At 44.6% G+C, this 14,900-nt stretch overlaps 1 protein-coding gene across 1 annotated transcript in view; it reads right to left on the minus strand.

The window, feature by feature from the left end:
• Positions 1 to 14,900, minus strand: part of LOC115618976 (SET-binding protein-like) — a 280,242-nt gene that overhangs the window by 173,715 nt on the left and 91,627 nt on the right. The window lies entirely within an intron of this gene.

The following is a 14,900-nucleotide window of genomic DNA, read 5'->3' on the forward strand; positions in this document are numbered from 1 at the left end:
CCAAAACAAGGGCACAACCTTCTAGACAGCACAGTACATATAGTCTAAGTATTTTCTCACTGAAGCTGATGACACTTTTTGTGGGTGACCAAGACAGGTGCAGGAGGCCTGAGTCCCCATTCGTGTCCACATGTGAATCGGGAATAGCTCCATTATCCATCACATGCTGTGCTCTTTGCAAAATCTGTTCATTGTGTCCTGCTAAATGCTGCAGGATGCTGATAATTTTTGTCAAAACTTGGCTTTTGTGGAGCTTCTTGATTTAGCTAGTTGAGGGAGGGATGGGTTTAACTTTTGGCTTGAAAGAAAGAAAGTAAAAAATCTGGACCCTTTCAAGAGTGCTGGCTGAACAGTTGAGAAATTTGGCCCTGAGCTTTTTTGAAAAAGTGACACAATCTAGTTATACCATTCTCTTGCCTATGACTAACACATGGATCGATATTTACTTGCAGGAAACACTATTGAGAGATGGGGGTTCCCATTCACTTTTGCCGTTTACTGCTCCCCTGAGATCACAGGCTTCAGCAGCGATGGAGCGGACCACTTCACAGGTATACAGTTTTTATGCCAAAACAAGTTGTAAATCAGAGCAGAGGAAGAAAGGCTAGAACAATGCTTGTTTGTAGAAGCGACCATTGGAAAAGGATGTTGACTGTGTTCATTTTACAGGTCTCATCTCCTAAGTCTTTGCTTGCTCACACTGCACCAGAGGGACTGGGTCCCAGGTCGGAAATCCAAGCAGCATGCTAATAATTTGCCAGAGATTACACAGGGGGTGAACTTGTCCCTGATCTCCATTACTGGTTCAAAACCAGGAATTCTCATACCCTTTTGGACAGATGGCTGGTCCTATTACTTCTTATGGTAGATTTTCCATTGAGGCTGAAAGCAAATCCACATTCAAGCTGAAAGTAAACAACCTGAGAATTCAAAAGGCATTAACTTGAACTGCCAAAGCATTTGCTGTGTATGCTGAAAATGTCAAATAGCCAATTTCTCACAGCCCTGAGCCTCTAGACACATAACTAAGTTACACAGCAAAACCTTCCACCCAGCCTCAAAATCCATACTGTGCAAAACTTGCTCTCCTCACTGGCATTTTAAGGGCTGGAGCCTCAGCTGGAGTGAATTAATGTAGTCGCTCTGATTTGAATAGAGCTACGCCATATATACAAGATGAGGATTTCACCCATTGAAGGCCAAGTGGGAAACGGCTATTCACTATTTTTTTAACTGTGTGGTTTGAGAGACAAAAAAAAAAAAAAAAAGTGTATTTAAAGAGTGAAAGAGCACTGAGTTTCTTTCTATTTCTATGATTAATTTTTTAAGAAACCTATTACAGAGCTTGGTCCTAAAGAATCAGGCTTTGCAGAAAAATGCATATAAATAACACAACTTATAAATACAAACAACACAAGTTACCCAACTTATTCCATTTCCTGATACCTTCCAAAATGCCAACAAACAGTTAACAAGGAACCCAAGCATGACATTGCTGTGGTACTGCAGGAAAGGACTGAATAAACCAGTCTGTTTTTTCCTTCCAGAGCTGAACGAAGAGAACAAAACCCATGAAACTAAACCATACAAACAAAACCCCCCACTCATATGCTTTGAAATGCTCTGAACATTCGTACCATGGTATGCTCCTTGGCTGTAAAGATGTGCAAGATTTTTTTTCTAATATATTTTGCTGTAAATCAAACAGCACCACCAAAGTCATATTCGGTAAATCAGGATTCATTCCATAAAAAGCAAGATAACCTTATGGTATACATTCAGGAATGATTACCCAAATTAAGCCTATGATTTATTCTTTAGTACAGGAAGCCCCACTTCAGCCTGTTGATTTGTGAACTATTAGCAGACTGCTGTTTGCCTATAAATACATATTTGAAATTATTTTCTAAAAACTCTTCTCGATCTCTTCCCAATTCATGAGCTGTTAAACATCTGCACAACATGGCAATGTTTGTCTCCTGAACAGAGGGGCGTTACAATCCCTTGAAGCAGGTTTCCAGTGGGAATATTAAAGGCACTATTCAGGAATATTCTTCAGTATTCGCAGCCTCCACAAACACTCCTGCTCACAAAATATGTTTGCTGAAATATTTGTCAAGACCAAGCATGACAGAATAGTGGAAGAAAGTATACAAAGTCTAATCAAGCTTATAAAAACCCAACAGCTAATGAATACTTGTGGAATACTTACAGTATTTCCTCAGCTATGGATAGTAATTAGGAAAGCCTATAAAGCTAAAAATCTTTTGTTGCCTACCTCCCTGTGTACTCCAGAATTGAAAGCCACTTCCATGGCTCTCTTTAGCATGTTCATCCCCACTACATTTGCTGGATCCAGAAGCAGTTTTTAAAAAATTTTGTGTGTGTATCGAATGTGTGAGATTATGAACAACTACAGAACCTCATTTCACATAAGCATCTTGATGGCTAATAGCTTTTTACTGTCTCTGACCCAAAAAAACCCTACAACAGATATGAATATATGTGTAGATTAGTCAAAATGTCTTATTGTCCAATATTGAATCATGACAGTGTTACATAGTACTATTGATCCTCCCTTCAGGCCCCTTTTTTCAGTGACAAAACAGCTTTTGGATTCGGTCTTCTTCTATAAACACTATATTGGTGGTAGCAGTAGTGGTTTTGTATTATACCTTAGTTACTGGACTGTTCTTATCTAAACCCGTGGGAGTTAAATTCTTTTGATTCTCCTCCCCATCCTTCCAGGAGCGGGGAGAGTAAGAAGGCAGGGGGGACTGAGCAAGCGGCTGTGTGGTTCCGAGTTACCGGCTGAGCTTAAACCACAAGAGTTCTTTGTGGCGCACAACGTGGGGCACAAAGGGTTAACGACAAATCTGACCAGAGTGTGTCTAATCATATTTATCATAAGTATTCATTGTTTCGGATAAATAGTCACTGGTCACAATGTTGATTTATTGGCTCTCAGAGTTGTTGCACTTGATCTCAGAGTTTCAGCACGTCCTACCTTACTTAGAACCAGTATTAGCTGTTTTAGTGTTTATCGGCTGGGGGGCCTGGGTTAAGGTTATTGTTTCACTGTACTTCATGGTAATGACTTGTAATACAATAGACTCATTGATCATGAAACTGGTCTGGCTTGCGCTTCAGGTGTGGACATCACCTCTATACTTTGGGAAGTATATAATGAAATTTTTTAGCAATTACATATCTTCTTTTTTTCTCCTCAGGCGGTCAACCTACAAAGGAGGCATTCCCTTACACGCTCCCCCCCACCAGGCTATTTATAGCAGCATTTGAGAGTTCTGAAGGTTTTGGATGGCCTTTGAATACCCTTGAGACCTGCCTGCTGCTTGTGCTGGGGATCAGCATGTTGGCACACATATGGAGTGTGTTTTACCCACGGCCATCCCACCCTGGGAACACCCTATTTTGTCTGATCTCGAAAGTTAAGCATTGTCGGCTTAGAGTCTGGCCTAGGGTTAGATGACAATATAGGAGGACCACCAAGAGATTTTCCCCAAGGCTGGACAGTTATGAGTGGCAGGGTGTGTGGGATAGTATGGGCAAGTATCTAGGCCAGTGGGCCCCTCCAGTGCTTTGGAACTTCACCCCTGAACAAGTGCAACATCCGGAAAAACTAGTAAAACACTTAAACCAGGTGTGCTGTCGTTCTGGTATTATCAGAGAGGGACAAATCATGGCAACGTGCTGGGGCTTGGCCTATGCATACAGAGCCCTGCTCAACACTATCCAGCACCTTCAAAGGGAAAAAGATGTCTCTGGACATGATAGCAAAGCAAGAGACAACGCAGCTACTCCACCTCCAAGCACCGCAGCTACACCAACTCCAGTGACAAGTACAGCAGCTACTCAAACCCCAACAGCAACAGACAACGCAGCTGTTGGTGTTCCTCAACCCCCAAGCACAGCAGCTGCACCAACCCCAGCAACAGACACTGCAGCCACTCCAACCCCAGTGAAAGACACTGAAGAAAGATGAAGTCCCAATGCACTTACTACAGGGGACAGCATCTGAACAAGAGTTATTACTATGCGAATCAGAGGAAGATGGAGAAGAAGAAGAGGTGACTTCTCGATCCTGGACCTCAACCGAGCTGCAGAATATGCAAAAATATTTCACACATCTTCCAGGGGAGCACATCGTCACCTGGTTGTTCCAATGCTGGGACAATGGGGCCGATGGTCATGAAGTAGAAGGTAGGGAAGCCAAGCAGCTGGGATCACTTGCTAGGGAAGGAGGAATTGACAAAGTGATTGCAAAAGAGAAGCGAGCCCTCAGCATTTGGAGGAGGCTCTTGGCAGCTGTGAAGGAAAGATATCCCTACAAGGGTGATGTTATGAGGCGCTCAGCCAAGTGGACCACAATAGTGAGAGGCATCCAGTCCCTGAAGGAATCAGCCATTCTAGAGATGATCTATCGTAGGCCGGATGCCAGGAACACATCTGTAGATCCAGATGAAGTTGAATGTAGACAAGCCATGTAGCGGAAACTTACATGGAGTGCACCATCATCGTATGCCCACACATTGGCATCAATGACCTGGAACGACACAGCACCAACAGCAGTGGATGAAGTGAGTCGTGAACTCCGAGAGTTCGAAGACAATCTCACCCCTTCCATCATTTCAGCTGTGGAAAAACTGTCCCAGGAGTTCAAACAATTAAGAGACAATTTACCTGATCTATCCAGCTCCCGACGTGTACCAACCCATGTCTCAACTATTAACAGAAGGCGTCCTACTGCTCAAGACAGGAGATATAGGAGGTACACGCCACGGGCCACTCTATGGTTTTACCTGCGGGATCACGGAGAAGACATGAGAAAGTGGGATGGAAAACCTACCTCAGTTCTGGAGTAACGGGTGCGTAAATTGAAGAGGAGAACAACGGTCAAGGATGATCCTCCCAAGAAAGTTGCTGCTCCAGTCTCTGGTGAGAAGTTTCCCAGATGGAGTGGAAGAGCTGATTTTACTCCAGCTCCTATGATAAGGGATACTAATCCCTTTCTACAAGAGGTAAGTGGAGAATCTTACGATCACTGTAAGAGGGGCCCTGCCTCCAGCCAGGTGGAGGAGAGGGATAATCGGGTTTACTGGACTGTGTGGATCAGATGGCCTGGCACATCAGTCCCACAGAAGTATAAGGCTCTAAGAGATACCGGTGCACAGTGTACCCTGATGCCGTCAAAGTATCAAGGGGTGGAACCCATTTCTATTTCTGGAGTGAGAGGAGGATCCCAAGAGTTGACTGTACAGGAGGCTGAAATCAGCCTGACTGGGAGGAAGTGGCAAAAGCACCCCATTGTGACTGGTCCAGGGGCTCCATGCATCCTTGGCATAGACTATCTCAGGAGAAGGTACTTCAAAGACCCAAAATGGTACCGATGAGCCTTTGGTATCACTGCCTTGGAGACAGAGGAAATTAAGCAGCTGTCCACCTTGCCCGGTCTCTCAGAGGATCCTTCTGTTGTGGGGTTGCTGAAGGTCGAAGAACAACAAGTGCCAATCGTGTCAAAACAATTCACTGGCGGCAATACTGAACCAACCGAGACTCCTGGATTCCCGTCCATAAGCTGATCCACAGACTGGAGAGCCAAGGAGTGATCAGCAGGACCTGCTCACCCTTTAATAGCCCCATATGGCCAGTGCAAAAGTCTAATGGAGAGTGGAGACTAACAGTAGACTATCGTGGCCTGAACGAAGTCACACCACCATTGAGTGCTGCCATACCAGACATGCTAGAACTTCAATATGAACTGGAGTCAAAGGCAGCCAAGTGGGATGCCACAATTGATATCGCCAATGCATTTTTCTCAATCCCTTTGGCAGCAGAATGCAGGCCACAGTTTGCTTTCACTTGGAGGGGCGTCCAGTACACTTGGAACCGACTGCCTCAGGGGTGGAAACACAGCCCTACCATCTGCCATGGATTGATCCAGACTGCACTGGAACAGGGGCAAGCTCCAGAACACCTGCAATACATTGATGACATCATCGTGTGGGGTGATATAGTGGAAGAAATTTTTGAGAAAGGGAGGAAAATAATCCAAATCCTGCTGAAGGCCGGTTTTGCCATAAAACGGAGTAAGGTCAAGGGACCTGCACAGGAGATTCAATTTTTGGGAATAAAATGGCAAGATGGACAGTGCCAGATCCCCACAGACGTGATCAACAAGATAACAGCCATGTCTCCACCAACTAATGAGAAAGAAACACAAGCTTTCTTAGGTGTTGTGGGGTTCTGGAGAATGCACATCCCAAATTACAGTCTGATTGTAAACCCTCTCTACCACGTGACCCGGAAGAAGAATGATTTCAAATGGGGCCCTGAGCAACAACAAGCCTTTGAACAAATTAAACGAGAGAGAGTTCATGCAGTAGCCCTTGGACCTGTCTGGACAGGGCCAGATGTGAAAAATGTGCTCTATACCGCAGCTGGGGAGAATGGTCCTACCTGGAGCCTCTGGCAGAAAGCTCCAGAGGAGACTCGAGGTCGACTCCTCCGCTTTTGGAGTTGGGGATACAGAGGATCCGAGGCCAGCTATACTCCCACTGAAAAAGAGATACTGGCAGCCTATGAAGGGGTTCGAGCTGCATCAGAAGTGATTGGAACTGAAGCACAGCTTCTCCTGGCACCCTGGTTGCTTGTGCTGGGCTGGATGTTCAAAGGCAGGGTCTCCTCTACACATCATGCGACTGATGCTACATGGACTAACTGGGCTGTACTAATTGCACAACGAGCTCGAGTAGGAAATCCCAGTCGTCCAGGAATTCTAGAAGTCATCATGGACTGGCCAGAGGGCAAAGATTTTGGGATGTCACCAGAAGAGGAGGTGATGCATGCTGAAGAGGCCCCACCATATAATGAACTGTCAGAGAGTGAAAAGCAATATGCCTTGTTTACTGATGGGTCGTGCTGTATTGTGGGAAAGCATTGGAGATTGAAGGCTGCTCTGTGGAGTCCCCTGTGACAAGGTGCAGAAACTGCTGAAGGAGAGGGTGAATCGAGTCAGTTTGCAGAGGTGAAAGCCATCCAGCTGGCCTTGGACATTGCTGAACGAGAAAAATGGCCAGTACTTTATCTCTAGACTGACTCATGGATGGTGGCAAATGCCCTGTGGGGGTGGTTGCAGCAATGGAAGCAGAGCAACTGGCAATGCAGAAGTAAACCCATCTGGGCTGCTGCACTGTGGCAAGATATCGCTGCTCGGGTGCAGAACCTGGTGGTGAAGGTATGCGACATAGATGTTCATGTACACTGACTTTAATCCAGCTCCTGTGATAAGGAATACTAATCCCTTTCTACAAGACATAAGTGGAGAATCTTATGATCCCTATTAGAGGGGCCCTCAGTCCAGCCAGGTGGAGGAGAGGGACAAGCAGGTTTACTGGTCTGTGTGATTATTGGACCGGCATAGGAGGCCAGGACAAATAGCCCATCTGTAGCTGAAAACACCACAGATTGCCTACACCACCAGGGTCACAGACATTCATTCATCTATAATTTAAATTTTGCATATTTTTTCCATCATCAGTGTTGTTCTAGGTAAGTTCATGACAGCATGGAACACATTTGCCCTCAAACTCCATTCTGAGCACCAATAGTACATAAAAAATCAGTGGGAAACCTGACACCGATCAAAGGGAACATTAACATACACCATATGAGGAGCATTTTGCTCAGTTGCACAAGGAGTGAAGTTCCACTGAAAATCTCTTCTTCCTAGCACCACAAAGAAAAATGCTGCTTAGTGACTGACAGCTCCCCAGCCAGTTTATGTGTATCTAATTACTGAGCCGCAACCCAAATCCTGCTGCTGCCCTATTGCAGCTGATGTCTCATTTAATCCATTCATAACACAAGCTGATTAGCATTGATGTTTTTGGACAAGTTTATTCCAAATGTGGTCAAGTTCCAGGCTTTCAGCTTAGTTGCCAGGACCAATTGAGGATCCTGAGAGAGGCTGTGTTTCTGCCTAGAAGGCATTTTCTGGCTTGCTCTTAGGACTGGGTACAGGGAAGATGCTGAACACTGGCATATGAGCAGTGCTGCTCTTTCTGCTACACCCTACCTTGTCCTGAGTTCAGCAGTAGCAGTTATTTTTCTCCTTCTTAGTAGCTGGTGCAGTGCTGTGTTTTCGACTTTACTCTGGGAACAATGCTGATAACACACCGATGTTTTTAGTTGTTGCTAAGTAATGTTTACTCCGATCAAGGACTTTCTCAGTCTCATGCTCTGCTGGGGAGGAGGGGAAGCCGGGAGGAAGCAGAGACAGGACACCTGACCCAAACTAGCCAAAGGGGTATTCCATACCACAGCACGTCATGCCCAGTATATAAACTGGGGGGAGTTACCCAGAAGGCCCAGATCGCTGCTCGGGTCAGGCTGGGTACTGGTGAGTGGGTGGTAAGCAATTGTATTCTCTCCCCTTGTTATTTCCCCTATCATCATCATTATTATTGGTGGTAGCAGTAGTAGTTTTGTATTATACCTTCGTTACTGGACTGTTCTTATCTCAACCCATGGGAGTTACATTCTTTTGATTCTCCTCCCCATCCTTCCAGGAGCAGGGGGAGGAAGAAGAGGGGGAGGGAGTGAGCAGCTGCATGGTTCTGAGTTACCGGCTGGGATTAAACCATGACATACCTCCATGCAGAGGAGTTTGTAGTACAATCAACATATTTCATAGTTTTCCTCCTGTCTAAATTTAAATGTCCTGATTGGGAAAAAAAAAAAAAAAAAAGAAAAAGGGAAAAAGAAAAGGAGAAAGAAAACTTGGAAAGTAGAAGTCAAGGAACAATTCTGTACTTAATGGCATTCTTTGTAAGCAGAGCTGAGAAAAGAGGCCAGTTACCAGAGTTTTGCATTCCCTTTCCAACCTATGGGATTAGAAAATGAGAGCAGGTTCTAAGGGGAATTTTGCCTATGGCAGAAAACCAGGCTCCTTAATCTTCATCGCTGGAAATCACGAAAACACCTAGCAATGATCTATAATGGCTACACTTGGAAATTGGTGATATAAGGAATTGTCACTTGGCAGAAAACCAACTGTCATGGTTTAAGCCCAGCTGGTAACTCAGGACCATGCAGCCGCTTGCTCACTCCCCCCCTTCTTCCTCCCCCCGCTCCTGGAGGGATGGGGAGGAGAATTGAAAGAATGTAAATCCCACGGGTTGAGATAAAAACAGTCCAGTAACTAAGGTATAATACAAAACTACTACTACTACCACTAATAAGAATAATGATAAGGGAAATAACAAGGGGAGAGAATATAAAATTAATAGGGGAAAAGGAAAAGAAAACAACACAAATATTCACCACCTTGCCAACCGATATGCAGCCCAACCCGAGCAGTGATCTGGGCCTTCTGGGTGACTCCCCTCAGTTTATATATTGGGCATGATGTGCTGTGGTATGGAATACCCCTTTGGCTAGTTTGGGTCAGGTGTCCTGTCTCTGCTTCCTCCCGGCTCCTTGTGCCCCTCCTCACTGGCAGAGCATGAGACACTGAAAAGTCCTTGATCAGGGTAAGCATTACTCAGCAACAACTAAAAACATCGATGTGTTATCAGCATTGTTCTCAGACTAAAGTTGAAAACACAGCACTGCACCAGCTACTAAGGAGGAGAAAAATAAATGTTACAGCTGAACCCAGGACACCAACTTTCTGCTCCTTCAGTACACAAAAATTTCAGTTTAATTTGTAACAGGATGTAAGCGTAAACGAACTGACAACACAGCTACCAGCTATTCCGTTGGTAACACTTGGAGCAGTAGTTTTGATTTGACTACATACATCTGTCCTCTGCATGAAACGACCTTTAGCCCCATCCTTGGCAAAATTCAATCCTCTCCATGTCTGATTGTCTACAGGGTCTTGAGTAGTGGAGCTGCCAGAATAATCAATGCATTGCTTAATGACAGGCACTCCAATGAGCAACATAGAATCATAGAATAGTAAGGGTTGGAAAGGACCTTAAGATCATCTAGTTCCAACCCCCCTGCCATGGGCAGGGACACCTTGCACTAAACCATGTGGCCCAAGGCTCTGTCCAACCTGGCCTTGAACACCACCAGGGATGGAGCATCCACAACCTCCCTGGGCAACCCATTCCAGTGCTTCACCACCCTCACTGTAAAGAACTTCTTCCTTATATCTAACCTAAACTTCCCCTGTTTAAGTTTGAAGTCATTACCCCTTGTCCTACCACTACAGTCCCTAAGGAAGAGTCCCTCCCCAGCATCCTTGTAGGCTCCCTTCAGATACTGGAAGGCTGCTATGAGGTCTCCACGCAGCCTTCTCTTCTCCAGGCTGAACAGCACCAACTTTCTCAGCCTGTCTTCATACGGGAGGTGCTCCAGCCCTCTTATCATCCTCGTGGCCCTCCTCTGGACTTGCTCCAACAGCTCCATGTCCTTTTTATGTTGAGGACATCAGAACTGTACACAATATTCCAAGTGAGGTCTCCCAAGAGCAGAGTAGAGGGGCAGGATCACCTCCTTCGACCTGCTGGTCACGCTTCTTTTGGTGCAGCCCAGGATATGGTTGGCTTTCTGGGCTGCAAGTGCACACTGCTGGCTCATGTTCAGTTTTTCATCAACCAACACCCCCAAGTCCTTCTCCTCAGGGCTGCTCTCAATCTCTTCTCTGCCCAACCTGTAGCTGCACCTGGGATTGCCCCGACCCACGTGTAGGACCTTGCACTTGGCTTGGTCATGATCATCTACTTCCAACCCCTCTGCCATGGGCAGGGACACATGGCACTAAACCATGTTGCCCAAGGCTGCTATGAGGTGTCCACGCAGCCTTCTCTTCTCCAGGCTGAACAGCCCCTACTTTTCTCAGCCCGTCGTATAGATATACAAACCTTCAGTGTGTTTATTACATTGGCCACTGCAATGAAAAAGATGTTTAGACTGCAAGCATCAAAAAAATAGTAATTTCCCAACTTTACAGCTATTTGTGCAAACTTATTTCTGCTTGAGTGGGTGTCTCTCCAGCATCGTGACCAAGGCACTCTCTTACATGACAGGAAAGGCATGTCACCATGGGATTAACACATGTTCCCCAGCCCACTTCATGGTTGGACCCACTAGGACAAACCTGGCACTTCCTAATTTTTTAGCTGGTTGATTCAGCAGCCTGAACACAGAAAACAGAAAATATGTTGGGTCCAAAAGTGGACCCATCCTTTCCTTCATTGAGTGTCATCAGAGATACACACTGCTATGGCTGGCAAGACTTGCTACAACCACTGCTAGCGGGAGATTGCAAGGGGCAAGACACCAGCTCCACCTGCCTCACAAGCCCCTGGGGATTTCACTCTTTGCTATTTTTGCTTTGGCAGTGCTGTAGGCCTGGCTCTGCAGAAGAATCGTGTTCAGTTATTATTCTGACCTGCTGCCAACATTTTCCTGAGCGACACAAATGAGAAAAGGTGAATGGCAATCTTTCACAGCTCATAACTCGGCCAGAACGGAGGGGAGTTTCAAGGGAGAAGGGAAAGGCATGTCTTTGGCTGTAGAGCTTTTGTCCTTGCAAAAATTCAAAGGCTCTTTTTCAAACAATAGAGATATTACAGCTTCTTAAAAACAAAACAAAACAAAAGACAAAAATAAAGAGGCCATGAGAACCTTTGCTAATGGAAAACCTTATGAATGTAAAAACGCTGGTCTTCTTTGTAGACAAGAAAATAAGGTGGTCTCCAAAACTCTGTGAAATCATATTACAGTGGGACATTTTAAATAACCCAAATACAGGAGTCACTGCTGCTGCCCTATCACACACACCCTACTAACTGCTCCTGCTATTTATGCAGGAAAGGGAGAAATTACACAGACCCTAAATGTTCCTCCTCAAGTCTTTGTGCAGACATGGCTGCTCACAGTTTGGCCCAGTTCTTACTGTGTGTTTTCTCCTCCCCATCCCTGTTTGCTCCTCCCTGGCTCTCTCCTTGACCTCTCTTGTCACCTTCACCACCATACCAACACTTTTTCACCAGCCCCTTCAGAGGCCCTTAATGGCTAGGTCCTCTCTTGTACTTGCCTTGGGCTAACGGGTTTTCTACCTTCATTGCTGACATTTGTACTCTCCCTTCTTGCTTTTCCTCCACTTCTCTCACTATGTTTTTCCTTTTGTTCACCTGTAACTTTTGATGGCTCCATATACCTGCAGAAACATTCACAGCTGACATGTTTTTTATTCTCTCCTTTCTCTCCAAATGCCTAAATAATTCAGAAACCAACATTTTAGGATGGCTGCATAGTATCACCTCTTTATCTAGCTCAGAAGAATATAGCACCTTGCTGGGAACTTGTATAAAGCATCACAAGAGTGTGTTATGCAAAGAGAAGATCAATATAGCTTTTCTGGATGCTTGGCAAAGATGTTATTCCAGTTCATGAGCATGTACTGCTTTTTATTAACTTAAAGTCAGATATTCTTGGTTCAAAGTCTTCAATTAATAATGCAGAAATGAGGCAAACTGAGACATCCATAAGACATCCACTCTGGTTTCCAGGAAGCAGATGACATGCACACAACTGAAAATACATGTTCTCTTACATATAGATGAAAAAATTTAATTTCCTCATTTGATAACCACTTATTTTTCCCTCTTCAACTAAACCCAAATAAGCAAAGTAGAAAATACACAAAAGTTTCAAAATAACTGTCAAAGGTACATAAACTCCTCATGAACAATCTTTCTCTTTTTGTTCTCCACTATCAAATCTATTTATGAAGCTTGAAATATTGTAGTTCCGAGGGTCCTACTAAAATGACACATTATAGAAAAAAATAGAAAGTCCCTGAGCAATGCAGAAAAAAATTTCTACAGCCCTGAGAACTAGAATGTTAAACTGATTCTTAGATAAATAAGCCCTTCCCAGAATAGGTCATTGGAACAAGTAATGCAGTACTAAAACTGGAAGGTATTTGTCATCACACTGAGATTTATGGGCATTCCCCAAGTCTCCTGCCAATCTCAGTGGCCTAGAACCCCTCCTGGAAAGTCTACAATATGCAACTGTACAAAGCACTAATGTGTGCATACCAGAAAAGTATTACTAACAATGTAATACATATGGAACTCCAGAAATTGGATTAAGTAGGCAGGCATTGCTTCCCCCATCACTACTGCAGAGGTAGTAGAAAGGGAAAATAATCAGTTATCTAGATAGATCGATAGATAGATAGCAGGGAAAGGATGAAACACAGTCACAGTGAGAGCAAAGAAAGAAAAAAGCGATGACAGGTATCTCTGCTCCTCTCCAGCCACCCATCTTCAAGAAGGGTGATCTCCACCATCTTCCACTTCCTTAAACTCTGACTCAGACTCAACAGTTATGGAAAGAATTTGAGGCCACAGTGACAGTAGTGCTCCCTTCAGGGAAGCAGGGAACAGGAGGAAGCCACCCTACTTTCCAGTTCTTCATGTATGCCAAAAGCCCACACCTCCAGCTACCATCTTTCAGAAATGCCTCTCCCATCCTTGAGAGCAGGAAACCTGCACTCATTTACTGACAAACAGGGAACTCTGCCAGCACCCTCACAACCTGCAGATTTTAATTGCATTAAATTGTTCTGAAGCAGGTTTTCCTCTTGAGCCTGGAGTGGAAGGCAATTAATTAAGATCTGTTCCCCCCCACTGGATTAAAACAGATTAAATGGCAGCAGTAGGACGGCCTTGCCTGGGATAGGGATTCATGGAGAAGCAGGGCTTTCTCTCTCCTCTGCATGGGAAGCTGATCCTATTACTTTGCTCAGCAGAGCTTGGATCATCTCTGAAACGTGCCCCATGTGTTATTCCACAAGTCTAGGAAATCCGACTTGTGTTTCCCAGGCACAGAAGCCCAACTGAAAACCAGTGTGAAGAAACACGTTCTGCTCAACCACCTCTATTACAGTTAATGAACACTGTGCTGGGAATCGACTGAAAACAGCATCACATATGGAAAAGCTCCTCCTTAACCTGTGTGTGACTACCATGGTAAATAGCCAAAAGCCACCAGAGCTCTTCCAAGGCCATTCTCCTCTTCGATGGTGAGGAAGGGGAGAGAGGGCATTAAAGGACAGCCCATTGGGATGCCACATCCTCCTGGAAATACCCCTGGCATGTGGTCCCTGGCCTGGTGAGAACCAGTCATAGCTAAGCAGATGAGTGTTGAGTAATTTCTGAGAAATTAGAGATAGGCCAATGAATTAAGATCACCAAACGTACATTGAATTTGATCTACTCTTTGGAGAGGATTAGAAGAAAGAAAAGGAATTGTACATAAACCAGCCCATCTGTCAACATTTTGTATTGTATTCTCTAATTTCCAAGCTAGAAATCATATCTAAGGCCCTCCAAATTGTCCAGATCCCTAATTCTGCACAGATTGAAGATGACAGCAATACTTAAACCCAAATGCATCACACAGCTTCCAAACACCTTATGCATCACCTGGAAGTTTGTTAGTTCTCATAGTGGCAATTTAACCTGCTTAAAGTGTAAATCAGAGGAAATGCTCTGCCAATGCCTATTATTTGCAGATGCAAGGTGCTAAGCTAGGGAACCATGTTCAGGATCAACCCATCAGCCCGAAACAGAGCCTTTATCCTGGCAGTGTCACAAATGTCTTCACTGCCACTGGCACAGGACTTCACCCTGGGGAAAATGGCCGAGGTCATGATACGTTACTGTTCTGTTTTCAAGCAATGTATAGAAAAGTGAAAACAACAACAAAAATATTCTCCTTTTAATTGAAAACATGATACCAGTTAACGGTTTTTGAATGAGAGTATGTGTGTGTGTTTTGTAAGGGAAAGGGGAGCAATGGATCACTATAACCAACACCCCAAAGGACTATAAATCAAACAGCATATAGCTGTT

This window comes from Strigops habroptila, chromosome W (assembly GCF_004027225.2).
Source record: "Strigops habroptila isolate Jane chromosome W, bStrHab1.2.pri, whole genome shotgun sequence".
NCBI lineage: Eukaryota > Metazoa > Chordata > Aves > Psittaciformes > Psittacidae > Strigops > Strigops habroptila.